This window comes from Ovis aries, chromosome X, assembly GCF_016772045.2.
Source record: "Ovis aries strain OAR_USU_Benz2616 breed Rambouillet chromosome X, ARS-UI_Ramb_v3.0, whole genome shotgun sequence".
NCBI classification, from domain to species: Eukaryota; Metazoa; Chordata; class Mammalia; order Artiodactyla; family Bovidae; genus Ovis; species Ovis aries.
The window spans coordinates 115,569,799-115,576,971 of record NC_056080.1 but is presented as its reverse complement, the minus strand read 5'-3'; the positions used below and the strand labels follow the sequence as shown (position 1 = coordinate 115,576,971).

The following is a 7,173-nucleotide window of genomic DNA, read 5'->3' as shown; positions in this document are numbered from 1 at the left end:
CACTTTCATGCATTGGAGAAGGAAATGGCAACCCACTCCAGTGTTCTTGCCTGGAGAATTCCAGGGACGGGGAGCCTGGTAGGCTGCCGTCTATGGGGTCACACAGAGTCAGACACGACTGAAGTGACTTAGCAGCAGCAGCAGGGACCTTGATGGACTTCCCAGGTAGAGCTAGTGGTAAAGAACCTGCCTGCCAATGCAAGAGACATAAAATAAGTGAGTCTGATCCCTGGGTTGGGAAGATCCCCTGCAGGAGGGCATGGCAACCCACTCCAGTACTCTTGCCTGAAGAATTCTATGGGCAGAGTAGCATGGCAGGCTAAAGTCCATAGGGTCTCAGAGTCAGGCATGACTGAAGCAACTTAGCACGCACAGCATAGATCACGATACCAAAAGTCTGGGATTGGTGGAAGCTGCAACGGGAGGATTTTGAGAAGGGAGACTTAAAGAATTTCAGAGTGTAAACTGTTGATGCCTTCTACAGAAAAGTTTATGGATCTTTGGGGAGGATGCTGTAGTGAAGAAACCATTTGCCTGGACAGAGGAGTCCTGGAAAAGTCAGTCAGTCAGTTCAGTCTCTCAGTCATGTCCAACTCTTTGTTATCCATAGATTGCAGCATATCAGGCTTCCTTGTCCATCACCAACTCCAGAAGCTTGCTCAAACTCATGTTTGATGCCATTCAACCATCTCATCCTCTGTTGTCCCCTTCTCCTCCTCCCGTCAATCTTTCCCAGCATCAAGGTCTTTTCCAATGAGTCAGTTCTTTGCATCACGTGGCCAAAGTACTGGAGCTTCAGCTTCAGCATCAGTCCTTCCAATGAATATTCAGGACAGATTTCCTTTAGGATTGACTGGTTTGCCCTCCGTGCAGGCCAAGGGACTCTCAAGAATCTTCTCGAACACCACAGTTCAAAAGCGTCAATTCTTTGGCGCTAAGCTTTCTTTATAGTCCAACTCTCACATCCATCCATGACTACTAGAAAAACCATAGCTTTGACTAGACAGACCTTTGTCAGCAAACTAATGTCTCTGCTTTTTAATATACTGTATAGGTTGGTCATAGCTTTCCTTCCAAGGAGCAATCATCTTTTAATTTCATGGCTGCAGTCACCATCTGCAGTGATTTTGGAGCCCCCCCCCCAAAATAAATTCTGTCACTGTTTCCATTGTTTCTATTTGCCATGAAGTGATGGGACCGGATGCCATGATCTCTGTTTTTGAATGTGAAATTTTAAGCCAGCTTTTCCATTCTCCTCTTTCACTTTTATCAAGAAGCTCTTTAGTTCCTCTTCACTGTCTGCCATAAGGGTAATGTCATCTGCATATCTGAGGTTATTGATAATTCTCCCGGCAATCGTGATTCCAGCTTGTGATTCATCCAGCCTGGCATGTCTCATGATATACTCTGCATATAAGTTAAATAAACAGGGTGATAGTATACAGCGTTAAGGTTTTCTTGTCCCAATTTGGAACCAGTCCATTGTTCCACGTTCAGTTCTAACTGTTGCTTGTTGACTTACAGATTTGTCAGGAGGCAGGTTAGGTGGTCTGGTATTCCCATTTCTTGAAGAATTCGCCACAGTTTGTTGTGATTCACACAGTCAAAGATTTTGGCATAGTCAATGAAACAGAAGTAGATGTCTTTCTGGAATTCTCTAGCTTCTTCGATGATCCAGCGGATGTTGACAATTTGATCTCTGGTTCCTCTGCCTTTTTGAAATCCAGCTTGAACATCTAGAATTTCTCAGTTCATGTACTGTTGAAGCCTGGCTTGGAAAATTTTGAGCATTACTTTGCTAGTATGTGAGATGAGTGCAATTGTGTGGTAGTTTGAGCATTCTTGGGCATTGCCTTTTTTGAGGATTGGAATGAAAATTGACCTTTTCCAGTCCTGTGACCACTGCTGTGTTTTCCAAATTTGCTGCCATATTGTGTGCAGCACTTTCACAGCATCATTGTTTAGGATTTGAAATAGCTCAGCTGGAATTCCATCACCTCCACTAGCTTTGTTCATAGTGACACTTCCTAAGACACACTTGACTTTGCACTCAGGGATGGTGGATTCTAGGTGAGTGATCACACCAGCGTGGTTATCTGGGTCATGAGGATCTTTTTGTATAGTTCTGTGTATTCCTGCCACCTCTTCTTAGTATCTTCTGCTTCTGTTAAGTCCATACTGTTTCTGTCTTTTATTGTGCCCATCTTTGCATGAAATGTTCCCTTGGTCTCTCTAATTTTCTTGAAGAGATCTCTAGTCTTTCCCCTTCTATTGTTTTCTTCTATTTCTTTGCATTGATCATTGAGGAAGGCTTTCTTATCTCTTGTTGCTATTCTTTGGAATTCTGCATTCAGATGGATATATCTTTCCTTTTCTCCTTTGTCTTTTGCTTCTCTTCTCTTCTCAGCTATTTGTAAGGCCTCCTCAGACAACCATTTTGCTTTTTGCATTTCTTTTTCTTGGTGATCGTTTTGATCACAGGCTCCAGTACAATGTTACAAACCTCTGTTCATAGTTCTTTAGGCATGTTATCATCTAATTCCTTGAATCTATTTGTCACTTCCACTGTATAATCATAAGGGATTTGATTTAGGTCATACCTGAATGATCTAGTGTTTTTCCCTACTTTCTTCAATTTAAGTCTGAGTTTTGCAATAAGGAGTTCATGATCTGAGCCACAATCAGCTCCCTGTCTTGTTTTTGCTGATTATATTCTTCAGCTGCAAAGAATATAATCAATCTGATTTTGGTATTGACTGTCTGGTGATGTCCATGTGTAGAGTCGCTTCTTGGGTTGTTGGAAGAGAGTATTTGCTATGACCAGTGTGCTCTTTTTGCAAGACTGTTAGCCTTTACCCTGCTTCATTTTGTATTCCAAGGCCAAACTTGCTTCTTACTCCAGGTGTTTCTTGACTTCCTGCTTTTGCATTCCAGTCCCCTATGATGAAAAGGACATCTTTTTTTTTTTTTTGGTGTTAGTTCTAGAAGATCTCGTAGGTCATTGCAGAACCATTCAATTCAGCTTCTTGGGCATTAGGTGTTGGGGTATAGGCTTGGATTACTGTGATATTGAATGGTTTGCTTTGGAAATGAACAGATATCATTCTGTCGTTTTTGAGATTATACCCAAGTACTGCATTTTGGACTCTTTTGTTGACTATGAGGGCTACTCCATTTCTTCTAAGGGATTCTTGCCCACAGTAGTAGATATAATGGTCATCTGAACCAAATTCGCCCATTCCAGGCCATTTTAGTTCACTAATTCCTAAAATGTCAAGGTCACTCTCGCCATCTCCTGTTTGACCACTTCCAATTTTCTTTGATTCATGAACCCAACATTCCAGGTTCCTATGCAATATTGTTCTTTACAGCATTGGGCTTTACTTCTATCACCAGTCACAACCACAGCTGGGCGTTGTTTTCCCTTTGGCTCAGCCTCTTCATTCTTTCTGGAGCTATTTCTCCACTCTTCTCCAGTGGCATATTGGGTACCTACTGACCTGGGGAGTTCATCTTTCATTGTCATATCTTTTTGCTTTTTCATACTGTTCATGGGGTTCTCAAGGCAAGAATACTGAAGTGGTTTGACATTCCCTTCTCCAGTGTCCACATTTTGTCAGAACTCTCCACCTGTGACCCATCCATCTTGGTTGACCCTACATGGCATGGCTCATAGTTTCATTGCGTTGGACAAGGCTGTGATCCATGTGATCAGTTTGGTTAGTTTTCTGTGACTGTGGTTTTCATTCTGTCTACCCTCTGGTGTATAAGGCTAGGAGGCTTGTGGAAGCTTCCTGATGGGAGGAACTTCCTGGAAAGATAATGTCAGTGAAGACAGTGGACTAACAAAGTCACATTTATGTAGCTAATACTGTGTGGTTTAGTTTCTTAGTGTCCAGGCTGAGTGTGGGGATGGACTGTTTTAATTCTCATACATAAAACATTTTACGAACAATTCATCTTAGGTATGCATTTATTTTGTAGTGTCAAGATCCTTCTGTTCCCCTGAATCCCAGAGAAAGATGACACCTACTCTTCTTATTAGGTGTTTGCTAAGCCCTGAGATACTAATTAAATAGCTAGCTTTAACAGTTTGCTAAGCCATTTAGGTGGATTATTTAATTCTCACAAACACCTTGTGAAGCTGGCACTAATTCATTTTTTCAGAACATCAAGAAAACACAACTTCAACAAAGCTGCCTTATTCTATTCTTTTTTTTTTTTTTCTGAAGGGATCCAGGTTCAGGATTATTTGGCTATTCTGTCCTCTTTGGGGGTCCTTTTCCCTTTGGGAATTACTAAGGAAGTGATGGAAGCAGCCTCCTTCTGCTCCACTTTGGATCTGGGTCACCTTCCCTTGGGATTCCTGGTGGCCCAGATGGTAAAGAATCCACCTGCAATGCGGCAGACCTGGGGTTGATCCCTGGATTGTGAAGATCCCCTGGAGGAGGGCATGGCAACCCACTCCAGTATTACTGCCATGGGAAGAATCCCCATATAACAGAGGAGCCTGGCAGGCTACAGTCCATGGAGTCACAAAGAGTTGGACACGACTGAGCAACTAAGCAACAGCAGCACCATCAGCTCCCTTCGAGATCGAGGCTTTACCCTGGGGTCGGAGAGCCCCGCCTGGGATTTGGCCGCTCTGCAGACCGGAAGCCACCCCACCCCCTCCCGCGCATGCTCCGACCATCTGGGACCTGCTGCGCCGGTTTTTCTGGTTTCCGGCTACCAGGGGGCGCTAGGACCCAATCGGACGTGCTAGGAGGGGCGGCGGCCAAGTGGTCCGGGAGCCGCGCGTTCGGGTGTGGGGGACCGTAGCTTGGACCCGGGAGGGCTGCAAGCCTACTCAAGCTGCTTTTCTTCTTCCATCACCTTCTCCTTTCGCTGTACACGGGCCACACAGTGGAACTGCAGCGGTGAAAACGACTGAAGTCGGGGCGCTGTAACCTCCTGACCACCCTGAGGAGCGGCAGCGTGAGTTTCCCGGGTACCAGGAGGCCCTGGGAGGAGACACCTCGCCCTGACTTTGTGGCAGTTTTTGCCATCCCGTAATGCAAAGGAGGGACTTGGTTCCAACCTTTCCCTTAGATCGGAGAGGTGCCCTTCCATCCTTTTGCCCTCGGAGGGGTGTGCTCTCCTCTGGAGTATCCCAGGAGGCGGGCCTGGGGGAGTGGAGTTTGTATCTTTCAGCTGTTCTCGAAGGACTTCCTGGCCCTGTAAGCATCAACCAAATTGCTAGAAAACCCCCAAACAAACAAAGAAAAATCATTAACATTTTAACAGATATGTTAGAATAGAACAATTCACCATTTATGAACAGGGCTTGAGAGTTGCAAGAAATGAACTTGTTACCTGACTACAGTTTATTGCTTGGAGTAGGGGCCTAGGCACACTCACACTTAAACTGGCAGGCCACGGATTGTCCAGAGTACGCACTGGGATCACCCAGTCAGAAATGGATTCTACACCTCATCGTGCAGTATTCAGAGATACTGACTTTGCTGTTTCTGTCAGCACAACCCAAAGCCCCAGTCGACAAAAATGCATCCGAAATTTCATTCGCCACAATTCTTACCAGGTCTTGCCATGGAGGACAAAAGTTAATTTAGATAAAAATGAAATAATGTAATAGATTAATGGTATGAGAGCCTTATATTTTGCATACCATTAAATTCACTCATTTTGAGTGTACACTTGTTTTTAGTAAACTTTAGTAATTGTCACTACAGTCCAGTTTTAGAGCATTTTTATCACCCCACCCCACCCCCTAAATTCACAAAAGACTATTTGTAGTTGATCTCTCCTCCTACCTCCAGTCCTGAGCGGCCATGTAAACTGTCTTCTGTCTCTGTAGTTGCTTTTTCTGAACTGTTCATGTGAATGGACTCATACAATATGTAGTCTTTTGTGAATGACTTGTTTCACTTAACATAATGTTTTTCAGGTTCATCCATGTTGTAACATATATCAGTACCTCATTGCTTTTTATAGCTGAATAGTATTCCATGGTATGGATATACCACATTTGTTACCCGTCTATTGGCTGGAGGACATTTATTGCCACTTTTTGGTTATCATGAATAATCCTATTGTGAACACATATGACGACATATGTTTTCAGTTCTTTTGATTTCACTGCTCTGCTCCGGTGCTGCCATATCACCCTTAGCAAACCCTTATTATAACACTTAACACACTGCGGAGTAAGCTTGGGTTCATTTTCTGTCTCTCCTCTAGAGAGGGCAAGGACCATGTTCACTTGTTCCCTGGTCTAGGAGTGGTATTTCTGGATCATAAGATAACTGCATGTTTAACTTCTTTAGAAATTTCCAGACTTTTCTAAAGTGGCTGCCATTTAATATTCCCATTGGTAAATGTATGAAGGTTCAAATTTCTCCACATCCTCACCAACACTTGTTTTGTCTTATTGTCAGTATCTCATTGTGCTGTTAATTTGACTAGACTGAGTGGTAGTTGGTTTAGCTAGTTTCACTTCACTTTAATGAATACCTGTTTTAATATTTTAATGAAGGAGCTGAAATGAATAATACATGGTCACTTTTTGCAAGGAGCTAATATATAGTTCCTTCAGGGAGACAGGTAGAGAAACAGATAATTATAGTTACAGTGTGTTAAATGCTCTGAAGGAGTTGAGCACGGGGTGCTGTGGGGAGCAGAAGAAACCTAATGTAGGCTGGGGAGAGGATGGAGGAAAGGATTAATTTTTTAAAATTGAAATATAGTTGGTTTACAATATTGTGTTAGTTTCAGGTGTACAACAAAGTGATTCAGTTATATACATATGTTTTCAGATTCTTTTCCATTGTAGGTATTGAATACATACAAGATATTGGATATAGTTCCCTGCATTGTACAATAAGTCCTTGTTGTTTATCTATTTGATATATAGTAGCGTATATCTGTTCATCCCAAGCTCAACCATAATGAAACAAAGTGTAATTCTTCAATTCCATTTTTTTCATTAGTAGACCATATTACAAAACCATGTAATCAATTATTATTATATTTTGGGTTTTATCAATAAACAATTATGGAAATTCATTTTTTTCTGTTGTTATATAAGTACCTACATAATATTCCTGATTTTGCTTCTTGGCCCATATAGCCTAAAATATTTACTATCTGACCTTCACAGAAAAAGTTTGCCAA

At 42.5% G+C, this 7,173-nt stretch overlaps 1 long non-coding RNA gene across 13 annotated transcripts in view; it reads left to right on the top strand.

Moving 5' to 3' along the window:
- Positions 1-4,743: 4,743 nt before the first annotated feature.
- LOC105605611 (uncharacterized) overlaps positions 4,744-7,173 on the top strand; it is a 75,325-nt gene continuing 72,895 nt past the window's right edge. For all 13 annotated transcript variants that reach the window (XR_006058366.2, XR_009598814.1, XR_009598811.1 and 10 more), the window contains exon 1: positions 4,744-4,977. This is a non-coding gene — a long non-coding RNA (uncharacterized LOC105605611). The remainder of the gene's footprint in view (positions 4,978-7,173) is intronic.